Genomic DNA, 11,639 nt, shown 5'->3' with positions numbered 1-11,639 from the left:
CCAAGACCCAAATACATTTCATTCAAGGAAAGAAAATAAGAACTGGAGTCTGGGTTGTTTTTCCCACAATGACCCAGAAAGGTAGGTAGGGAAGGTGTTCTTGTCTCCATTTAACAGATAAGGAAAGTGGAGCCAGGATGCAGAGAGCTGAAGGGAGTGTCTAGTCTGATACCTTCTGTTTACAGAGGATGGCCCAAAGCCCACAGTGGTTAAACCATTTGCCCAAGATCACATAGGTAGCGAGGCCCTGAGCCAGAGCTAAAAGGCTCATTTCTCCAAATCCAGGGCTCTGCCAGTTCTGCTACACTGCTTCAGAGGCCAGCCTGACCATGGGTCGGCTGCCCTGGCTCAGTCCTTAATGGAAGGATGGAAGAAATAATGCCTGTGAAGTCCCTCCTCCCATCTCCTAGAAGTATTGAGAGGGCTGAGGTTGGAGGAGGAAGGATGGCATGGAAGGGTAGAAAGATGAGAGTCAAGAAATAAGGGAATGGAGAAAGAGGAGAGTTATGAAGAGGAGGGAAGGGGTGGAAAAAATCCACAGGCCTGACCAAGGCTAGAAGAAGATTCATCTCAGAGTTAATGAAGCCTTTTGAAATGCAGTCTCGTCACCACAGGCTGGGAGCAGCGTGCTGTAGTAGATAAGATATAGGATTTGAAGTCAGAAAGACTTGGGTTCAAATTTTGCCTCAAACTAGCTATGTGATCCTGGACAAGTTACTTTGCCTGTGTCTGCCTCAATTTCCTCATCTGTAGAACGGAGGGTGAGGGGTGTGGGGTTGGACTCTGTGCTCTCTAACCTCCCTTTCAGTTCTAATTCTTTGATCTGCTATGTCTCTAGAGGAGTTTCAGAGTATCTGGACCAGAAACCAAAACTGGAAATTGGGTTCCATTTATGATCATGCCACAGACTCACCACGGGCCACTGGCCAAGCCCCAGTCCTTCCTCTGTCTTTCTGTGCCTCACTTTCACTTTCTTCCGAGAGAACACAAGCTGTCCAGCTTCTCTGGATCTGAGACCAGAGATCCTGAGCTGGAAAAAACATCAAGAGATGAGTTAATCCAATTTCCCCAGACTCAGATCTGCTATAGGTAAGTAGTCTACCCATGTCATAGGCTCAAAAGGACTGAAGAGGTCATCTGGTGTACTCTTATAGAGGAGGAAACTGAGGCCTGTTGGCTCACCCATGGTCACTCTTGTCTTGCTGTTGTGAAGAGCAGAGCCAAGGTTCAGACCCCCCAAAACAGGCTCACAATGAAGAGCAGACCTCAAAGGCCACTGGGTTCAACCTCCCCGTTTTATACACGGAGAAACTAGGGAAGGGAGGTTAACTTACTTGCCCATGGTCAGTGATGGGATTTGAACCCAGGTCCTCCGACTCTCAATCCAATGCTCTTCTCACTAGAACAGACTGTGGAATTTAGCTCCCTGGCAATATGTTCCTTGTCTCCCAACCCTGAAAAATCTTCCTATCTAAATTCCATCTTCCCTGTTCCAATTTATAGAGTGCCAGCCTTGGAGTCAGGAAGATGGAGGCAAGGCAGGGTGGGACAGTCAAAAGAGCATGATTCCAGAGTTCAAGGATCTGGATTCAAATCTTGTCTCTGGTGCTTACTTCCTGTAAAACCTTGAGCAAGTCACTTAATCCCCTTGGGCCTCAGTTTCCTCATCTGTTAAATAGATAGACTCAGCGGCTTCCAAGGTCCCTATAGCTAGGATCCTGCACATGAGACTCCAGTTCAAATCCTGTCTCTGAGACATACTAGATGAATGACCAGGGCAAATCACTTAACCTTTAAATTCCTAAAGCAGGTCTATAAGGCTGTAAGTTAAGGAAGAGGTGCTCATTGGCTTTGGTGAATCTGGAACCTCACAGTCCCAGATCAAAAGCGATTTTTTAAATGATAAAAAGAACAAGGGGGTTCTCAAACCTTCCTCTTGTGCTCCCCCAATCCACCGAGATCCTACATTCTCTTATTCCTCTTATTCCTCTCCCATAGGGATTTTGCCATCCCCACATACCGTACAGAGGTGGCCGGTTTCGATGGGAGGATGCCTTGGGGTGGGGCTCACAAAGGCAGAATTGTCTGGGACTCCTCCTCCACCAGCCAGACAGGACGGGGCCCCCTCTCCCCACCCTGCTACCACAGGTCTGGGCATCAAAGCCGGGATTATCAAAGCTTCTTGCCGCTGGACCGCAAGGGAGCCCAGCCCATTCTCTGGGGCCAAGGAGGCTGGTTGTGCCTTTCAGTCACTCAGAAGGGGAAGAGAGGGCAGCACGTGGACAGGAGTCAGGCACCCAGGAGTTAATCAATTAACTTGTACTAGAAGGAGACAGAGCACACAAGAAGGGATAGATCACAAAGAGAACGATAATTACAGGCACTTCATACGTTCTAGGAGGGAAGTGACCTTGAGAGGCTGTCTAGCCCTAGGATCACACATCTGGAGCAGGAAGGGTCTTCACAAGTCACTTCACAACCTTCTCCTCATTTTACAGATGATGCCACTGAACGTCTATGAGGAGAAGGGGTCTCTTGCCCAGGCCATACAATTAATAAGGAGCACAGCCACGATTTGAGTCCAGGTCTTTGGGACCCCAAGTCCCTGCAGGAGTCTGACCACTCTGCCATGCCTAGAGCCCAACGCTGCTTATGCCTCATCTGTGAATAAGATCCAGCCCTATCCCCTCCAGCTACAAATCTATGATCTAAGCACATGTGACTATGGGCAAGTCGCAGCATCCCTGTGCCTCCAAAAGGGAACGCTCTTAAGACCGCGGGTTACAGATGTGGGAGCTATAGTGTCCCCCACAAGAGAAACCGAGTCAGGATTGGGGTGGGGCTGTAGGGGCTAGGAAATGACTTGCCTTTCATCATGTAGCTAGTATGAACACCATGTTGTCTTGACTTCTTGGCTAGAGTCCATCTTCCCCATGAGAATATCTGGACATAGAGACCTCTCTGCTATGAAATGTTTTCTTATTAATATTCTCTTCCATTTCACAAATGTACCACACACACACACACACACATAATATCAACATAGGCAAAATAATTTTATGGACAGTGCAATAAGAGCAAGGTAAAAGATTCATGACAGGCAAGAGACTATTTGGGGAAGGGGTGGGTTGCCTCAAGGCCAAGGTCAGCGACCCGCGACCCCCAACCCCCAAGAGAGGATGGGAGGTCACTGGCATCCCTGTAATTAGATGTCTCAATCCAGACCTCTGTCAGCAGTCAGGAAGAAGGGTTGAACAGGCCTTTGGCAGCCGAGTGGAGAAGAGGAAGGGAAAAGCCTCCTGGAACAAAGCAGGTGGATACCAAGTCAAAGCACCCATGGGGAAGGGGTGATAATTACTTGTATGCAAAAGGCAAACTTTAGCCATATTAGATGGATTAGACGGGCCACTGAGGTTCTTCAGCAAGAAAACATCATTGGGAGCTGTGAGCTAAGGAATGCAGGAAAATCCTTAGTTCAGCCAGAAGGGACACTGGGAATGCCCAGGCCCTAACCCTGCGCTACTGTGGGGAGCTTTTGTGACTTCCCTTGGGGTTCCATTGAATACCCAGGGGGTGAAGGCTGTTTTCTGAATGAAGATGTGGTGTAAGGAAAAGAGCATCTGTATTGTGAGTCAGAAGACCCAAGTTCAAGACCTTTGACATTTGTTGTGTAACAATGTCATTTAACCTAAGCCTCAGCTTACTCATCTGCAAAATGGGATCAATAAGGCTGACACCACCTAATGCTGAGTAATATTGAGAATGTGATATCTCAGCCCAAATCCCTCCTTCTACAAGCAGCCTTTCTTGACTCTCTTTAATGCCAGTGCTTTCGCTTGGAGACTGTCTCCAATTTATTCTGTACAGTATATAGCTTGTTTGTACGTAGTTGTCTTCATCTATTCCCTCAACCCCCAATTAGATTGTGAGCTGCTTGAGAGCAAGGTCTGTTTTTCACCTTTCTTTGTATTCTCAGTGGGAGTTATTGGGTTCTGTAGAATGATTGAACTAGTTCACAGCTCCACCAACAATGCATTAGTGTACCCGTTTTCCCACAGCACTCAATGACTGCTTATTCTTGGGAGCACAGACTCTCTGGATCTCCACTAATCGCATCTGTTTGTGGCTTAAGGAGTAGTAAATTGGAAGTAGGGAGTGGTGGAAGGGAGGATTATCATGGGGCAGCCCTCATCTAGTCATATCTATCTAGCGTCAGATAGTAACTGAAGGACCCTCAACAAGGCATCATCTTTTTCCACAGCAAGGGAGACACAGTGGAGGAGGCAAGGCCTACCGCGAGAGCTCCTCCTGGTGTGCTGAGGGGTAATGGTATGATGGTGGGAGCCCTGAGTTAAGGAGTGCCTTTAGGAGAAGGAAAATCTTGGGTTGGAGACTGAGAACTCAGGGCAGATCTTAAGAAGATGTACAACAAGTTTGGCAGAAACTAGGTACAGACCAATATCTCACACCATATACTATGAAAATGTCAAAATGGGTGCATGACTTAGACATAAAGGGTGCTAGCATAAGCAAATTAGGGGAGCATGGAAAACTTTACCTATCAAATCTGTGGATATGGGAAGAATTTATGGACAAATAAGAAAAAGAGATGCTCACAGGATATAAAATGGATAATTTTGATTACACCAAATTTAAAAGTTTTTGCACGAACAAAACCAATGCAACCAAGGTTACAAGGAAAGCAGGAAACTGGGGGGAACATTTTATAGCAAGTTTCTATATGCCTCATTTCTCAAATATGTAGAGAAGTGAGTGAAATTTATATGAATAGACATCATTCCCCAATTGATAAATGGCCAAAGGATATGAACAGACAGTTTTCAGAAGAAGTCAAAGCTACAAAGAAATGTTCTAAATTGATTATTGCTTTTTTGGGGAGTGGGGAACATGGCTAATATAGAAATATGCTTTGCACGATTTCACGTGTATGATTGATATCCCATTATTGATTACAGAAAGGCAAATTAGAAAAACTCTGAGGCACCACCTTAAGCCCATCAGATTGGCTAATGTGACAGAAAAGTAAAATGACATGCTAGAGAGGCTGTGAGAAAATAGGTACACTAATTCGTTATTGGTGGAGCTGTGAACTAGTTCGATCCTTCCATAGAACAATTTGGAACTATGTGCAGAGGGCTATAAAACCAGGCATACCCTTTGACCCAGCAATATCACTACTAGGTCTGTACTCCAAAGATAGCAAAGGGAAAGGAAAAGAACCTATAAGTACAAAAATAATTATAGCAATGCTTTCTGTGGTGGCAAAGAATTGGAACTGAGGGGATGCTCATCAATTGGGGAATGGTTGAACAAGTCATAGTAATGATTGTGATGGAATACTATTGTGCTATAAAAAATGATGAGCAAAATGGTTTCAGAAAAAGCTGGGAAGACTTACATGAACTGATACAAAGTGTAGTGAGCAGAACCAGGAGATCATTGTACATAGTAACAGCAACATTGTAATGATGATCAACTGTGAAAGACTTAGCTATTCCATGCAATACAATGTTCCAAGACAGTTCCAAAGGACATGATGAAAAATGTTATCCACCTCCAGAGAAAGAAGTGATGGAGTCTGAATGCAGATTGAAGCATATTTTTCCACTTTTTTTTGCTTTTTGCAGGGGAGGGGAGAGGGGAGACATGGCTAATGTAGAAATATGCTTTGCACGATTTTACATGTATGATTAATATCACATTGCTTGCCTTCATAATGGGGGAAGGGTGGCAGGGAGGGAGAGAATTCAGAACTCAAAATTTTTTAAATGAATGTTAAAAATAAATAATAATTTTTAAAAGAAGATGCAAAACAGAGAGGAGCAAATGCTAAATTTTCACCCACCCCATTCTACCCCCATAGCAAACCTCTTCTCTAATTCATCTTTAGCTTGGAAGCTGCTTGTTACATCCATAGCTGAGCAAGGCACCGTCACTTCATTTACATCCATGGCTGAGTGCTGAGTTGTGACCTGGGTCATACCGAATGTTCTATGATGTGCTGTGGGGTTAGTGGCTTGATCTATAACCATCCCAGAGGGCTTGGAGTCAGTGGGTATCAGTACGGCAGAATGATTGGCCATGGGTTCTGTGGTTATGTCTATGGTAGACGAGCAGGACGAAAGAGCAGAAGTTAAATCCATTGCAGAACTAGGGGTGGAGAGGTCAGTGGTTTCATCCGTCCCTGAGGAAGAGGTCGAGAGGTCAGAAGCTACATCCAGCATTATGAAATAGTCTAAGGGGTCACTCATTAAATCCACTGCTGACTGGTAGGTGGTGGAGTCAATAGTTTCATCTGCTGCTGGACAGCACTCTGTGGGGTCCATAGTCACGACTATTGCTGACCAGTGATTTGTGACGTTGGAATTTTAGTCCATCACTGGGTGGCACTCTGTGGAGTTGGTATTGTGAGAGATGATTATGATGATGACAGTGATAAGAACGACAACAACAACTCTCATTGTTCTGATATAAAGCTACCCAGAGGTCTCAGCCTAATGGAAGATTCAATGACAGAAGAGGTTCAGTGGCACAGTGGATTGAGCACTGGGCCTGGAGACAGGAAGATCTGGATTCAAATCCAGCCTCAGGCACTTACTAGCTGTGTGACCTGGGCCAGTCACTTCACCTGTTTGCCTCAGTTTCCTCATCTGTAAAATGAGCTGGAGAAGGAAATGTCAAACCATTCCAGTATCTCTGCCAAGAAAACTCCAAATGGCATCACAAAGAGTCAGACAAGACTGAAAAATGACTGAACAGCACCAGCTTTTGCATCCTGGAACTTTCCTCAGCTCCTGGGATTTTCTTGTCTCACCCCACTATGTGTGGCCTGCTTCCCCTGGTACATCTCTCTAAGAGACCTGCCCCACCTTCACCCACTGGGGAGTTCTGCCTGGAGCCTCCACTTTGTGGAGGAGCCCAGGCCAGCTGGCCTCTATCCCCTCCTGGCTCTGTTCCTCACCTTTTCTGGACTTCAAAACCATTCCTCAGTCCTGAGGACCTTCACCCCCTTTCCCCTCCTCTCTTTTCAGCTCACTTTTATATGTTATCTTCCTCTATTAGAATGTAAGCTCCTTGAGGGCAGAGACTGTCTTCTTTTGGCTTGTATTTAGATTCCCAGCAGAGCGCCTGGCATGTAGTAAGAACTTAAAAAAATGTTTTCTTCTTCTTTCCTTGTTTCTTCCTTCCCTCCTTCCTTCTCTCCCTCATTCCCTTCCTTTCCTTCTTTCCTTACTTCCTTCCTCCCCTCAATTTGTAAAGGAGGGAACAGAGACCCAGAGAGCTAAGTGATTTGTGCAACAACCCCCCCAGGTAAGTGACCTCTGTTGGGGTTTGAGCCCAGGCCTGCGAGTCTGGCTCTCCTCCAGGCACCCCACTGCCTCTCCATAGGCTGCCCAAGCCTTTGTTTTTTCCCTATTGAAAGAGGTAGGGGTGGACTCAGTTCCCCCAAAGGTCCCTTCAAGCTCCGAACTATCACCCTAAATATGGTTTACAAAGTGCTTTTCTCATGAAAACATTGTGGGGAAAGCAGTACAGCTTGAACGAAGCCCGGGTTCTACTGGCAGACATTTCTACAGCACTTTCAGCTTTACAAAGCACTTTGCATCCATCAGCTCATCTGAGACACTCACAACATTCTGGGGAGGTAGGAACTACAGGAACTATCTCCCCACTTTACAGATAAAGACACGGGAGTTCGGGTCCCATTAGACGGCGAGCTCTTTGAAGGCAGAGGTTATTTTTAATAACAATAACAATAAGCACTTATAGAGCACCTTAAGGTTTGCAAAATACTGTGCATATGTTATCCTACTTGATCCTCACAACAACCCTGGGAGGTAGGTGCCATTTTTATCCCTATTTTACAGATGAGGAAACTGAGGCAAATAAAGGTTAAGGGACTTATTCAGGGTCACTCAAGTCAAGTCAAATCAACGAGCACTTATGAAGCACCTTCTGCGTGCCAAGCACCACACTTAGCCCTGGGACCACAAAGAAAGGAAAAAAACAGACCCTGCCCTCAGGGAGTTGACAGTCTAGTGGTGGAGAAAATATGAGAACTACTATGTACAACAAGGAATCTATGGGTGTATTTATACACTAGCTGGCTCAGCAGATAGAGCACTGGGCTTGGAGTCAGGAAGACCTGAGTTCAAATCCAGCCTCAGACAAGAACTAGCTATGTGACCCTGGTCGTGTCACTTAACCTCTGTTCACCTTAATCCACTGGAGAAGACAATGGCAAACCACTCCAGTATCCTTGCCAAGAAAATTCCATAGACACTATGGTCCACAGGGTCATGGGTCACACACAGCTGAACAAACAATAATATGTGTGTGTGTGTGTAAATATATATACTGTACTATATTACTATATAAACTAGTGTTGTACTATACCATATCACTATATCTTAATTACTATAGTAATTTACATACTATAGTATATTATATATGCTATACTATATTACTATCATACTACACAACACTATACTGTACTATTACTTTATACTATGTAACTATATAAATTACTATTATACTATAGTATTTTATTATATGCAATACTATATGACTATATATAAATTACTATATACTAAGTGTAAATCATAAAAATACAATGTATGTATGTGCAGATAAATAAATAGACAAGACAGACAGATAGAGATAGGTAGATAGATAAAGAAAGACAAAACAAACACAGATAGAAAGACAGATAGGTAGATAGATAGGCAGACAGAGGAGACAGAGAGAAAGACAGATTGATAGGGAGATAGATAGAGACAAGACAGGCACAGATAGGTAGATAGATAGATAGATAGATAGATAGATAGATAGATAGATAGATAGATAGATGGATAGATAGATGGAAAGAAAAAGAAAGACAAGACAAACAGATAGAAAGATAAATAGGTAGATAGATAGGCAGACAGACGGAGACAGAGGAGAGAGAAAGACAGATCAATAGGGAGATAGAGACAAGACAGACACAAAGAGAGAGAGAGAGAGAGAGAGAGAGAGAGAGAGAGAGAGAGAGAGAGAGAGAGAGAGAGAGAGAGAGAGAGAGCGCTGGATAGATAGAGACAGACACACAGAAAGACAAACAGAAGATAATCCCCAAGGGAAGACACTAGTATTATGGGAACCAGGAAAGACTTCTTGCAGAAAGTCAGACTTTAGCTGAGATTGAAGAAGCCAAGGGTTCAAGATGAAATGGGAGAGCATTTGGGGCCAGGGCAAGAGCCAGTGGAGAGTTCACCTAGGAAATGTCTAAGGCAGTATTCCAGCTCAAGTTTTCCCGGCTCCCAAGTCTGGTGCTCTCACCACTAGGTCACCAACTGTCTCCCCAGAGCTTAACACAGTTCATGGCACATAGTAAATCCTTAAAAAGATGGTTGTTGGCCAACTGACTAACTCAGAGAGGTTAAATTGCTTGCTAGGAAGTAATCAGGGCCAAGCAAAGGCTACCCCAGGAGTTCCCATTCTGTTCCCATTCCTGCATTTTCTTTTCCCTCCTTTGGGCAGCTGTAAAAATCTAGAATTTCTCCTGAGCCAGAAAGGACAGCAGAGGGGACCCACCGAGGGAGTTAAAAAAGCCAATGTGCATGGAGGCCTGAGGAGTGGGGAAGACGCTGGGGAGCTGGCTGGCCCAAGGTCTGTAAGGCAAGGCTGAGCTCATGCTGTGCAAGTGAACCTGGAGATTCCTAGAAGGTGCTGGGAGGCAAGGCCCGGGGCTGAGATGTGGGGCCCCCGGGGCACCGGTGGCTGCCACATCTGAGTCAGCCACATGCCAGCAAGAGACATGATGAATGAAGTTCCCTCCCATCCAAAGGATCTGAGACCCGGGACCTGACTTCCTGACTGATTTGGCTCTCAGCAGGCACTGTGACTGCCAAAGGCCCTCAGGGGGGTAGAGGCTGGAAGTTCTAATCTTATTACACATTCCTGGGGCTCTGAGGAGACCTCATGGAGAAGGAGGAAGTGAATTATAACCAAAGTTTCTTTCTAACAGCCAGTTCTAGCCCAAATCTGAACTCCAGTAGGTGGTGAGCCTGCCGGTACTCACCAGCATGGCAAGCCTTTAAGGGCTCCTACATCGTCCCAGGTAAGTCTGACCCCCCCAGGGAGCCTTGGACATTTCCCAAAGATGAACCCTCAGCTGGAGCAAGACATTCCTCAACCACACCAGCCCTCTATGACCTCTGTCCTCTGAAAGCTCCGGCACTTGTGATCTCACTTAGAATGTTAAGGGATCTCAGAACAGAGGATTTGAGAGTCAAGAGGGGTCCTTGGAGATTATCTGGTCCAATCCCTCGTTTAGAGATGAGAAAGCAGTGTGATAGTAATGAAAAAATGATTGACTGGGAGCCAGGGGACCTGAGTCCTCTGCTGGCGTTCTATACACTGCGAAGAATCTTACAGTGTACAGAGGAGGGAAAGGATCTCAGTGCAGCTGCACAGGAGGGGTAGGAGAAGAGGTCCTACAAGTCTTTCCCTTTGTACTCGTCGGGCTTCGTCCTGTTTTATTAACATATCCTACAGGTCTTGTGCATCGGGCTCCACTACCCAAAGTATCTGGGCTTGGAGAATAACAAGGAAATTTATCAGTGATAAAAATAGTTCACATTTAACAATAACAAGTTATTTGTAAATTGTTGTCTTTGTAATGCTTTTCAAGTGCCAGTTGACAGAGCATTTCCCCGTACATTATCGCACTTGATTCTCATAGCAGTCCTTTGAGGAGCATGCTATCATTATCCCCATTCTACAGATGAGGACGTCAAGGTGGGATGTGAACCCAAGTCTTCCAGGATCAGTTTGCTGGGCTGCTATGATAACTCTGTTTTAACAGGAGCTAAGTCCTTGATAGTGCCTCTTCACCCTCTCCTTGAGGGCGTTTCTGCAGCACGGGTCAGAGAAGCCAGACAGCCTTACAGAAACAGTCAGGGAATGACTCAGAGAGCAGGCATCTCTCACCCTCTAATCCCCCTCCTCTCCTCCTCATCCCAAGCTAGGGTTCAAAAAACACCATTGAAAAGCCCCATAGATAGAATCAGCATCAATCCATCACCCCCTCTAGCCTTGGGGTTAACGGCCAAACGAGGCTCCCACACTATAAGTGAAATTCATATTCCTGATCCAGTGGAAAGTGCTGGCTTTGGAATCATGAACCTGGCTTTAAATCCTGGCCCTGCTACTTACTCCCTGTGTGATTTGGGGGTAATCAGCAAGTATTTATCAAGGTCCTATTACCTAGCGAGTCGACTTCTCTGGCCTTGAGTTTCCTCATCCATAACATGGACTCAGTGATCCCCAGAGTTCCTTCCAGCCCTAAACCAAGATCCCAGAAGGTGACCCTTAGTGTATCTTGTAGCCCCAATCCCAAGAAGTCTCTGGTTGCAGCTGAGGTTCCTAATGAGGCTAACTTGAAAAACAGAGGATTCCCATCAGTCTTTTGGAGGACCAGTGTCTTCTCCCCAGTTTCAGGGAATCTCTGCAGACTCTCCTTTGAGTCTCCTTGTGTCATATCTCTCACGTTTTTCCCCGGCCTGGGAAACAGGAGGGTGCTTCCACTCATGTCGTGCACACTTGCAGGCCAGATCCAGCAAAGGATTTCATTTGGG

The 11,639-nt window shown here is 45.5% G+C and overlaps 2 long non-coding RNA genes across 2 annotated transcripts; one reads left to right on the top strand and one right to left on the bottom strand.

Moving 5' to 3' along the window:
* The first annotated feature begins 679 nt into the window (after positions 1-679).
* On the top strand, positions 680-5,834 carry LOC144454197 (uncharacterized). Its single transcript, XR_013482512.1, has 2 exons — positions 680-1,089; positions 2,499-5,834. It is a non-coding gene; the product is annotated as an uncharacterized LOC144454197 (long non-coding RNA).
* On the bottom strand, positions 2,886-10,158 carry LOC144454196 (uncharacterized). The gene is made up of 3 exons (XR_013482511.1): positions 10,082-10,158; positions 5,890-6,205; positions 2,886-2,961 (listed from the first exon to the last, which is right to left on the bottom strand). It is a non-coding gene; the product is annotated as an uncharacterized LOC144454196 (long non-coding RNA).
* Between the last annotated feature and the right edge of the window lie 1,481 nt (positions 10,159-11,639).

The sequence above is a fragment of the Phascolarctos cinereus genome, unplaced genomic scaffold (assembly GCF_003287225.1).
Source record: "Phascolarctos cinereus isolate Bilbo 61053 unplaced genomic scaffold, phaCin_HiC Scaffold_726;HRSCAF=1367, whole genome shotgun sequence".
NCBI lineage: Eukaryota > Metazoa > Chordata > Mammalia > Diprotodontia > Phascolarctidae > Phascolarctos > Phascolarctos cinereus.
Note: the sequence above shows the minus strand (reverse complement) of the source record. Positions and strands in the feature narration are given on the sequence as shown.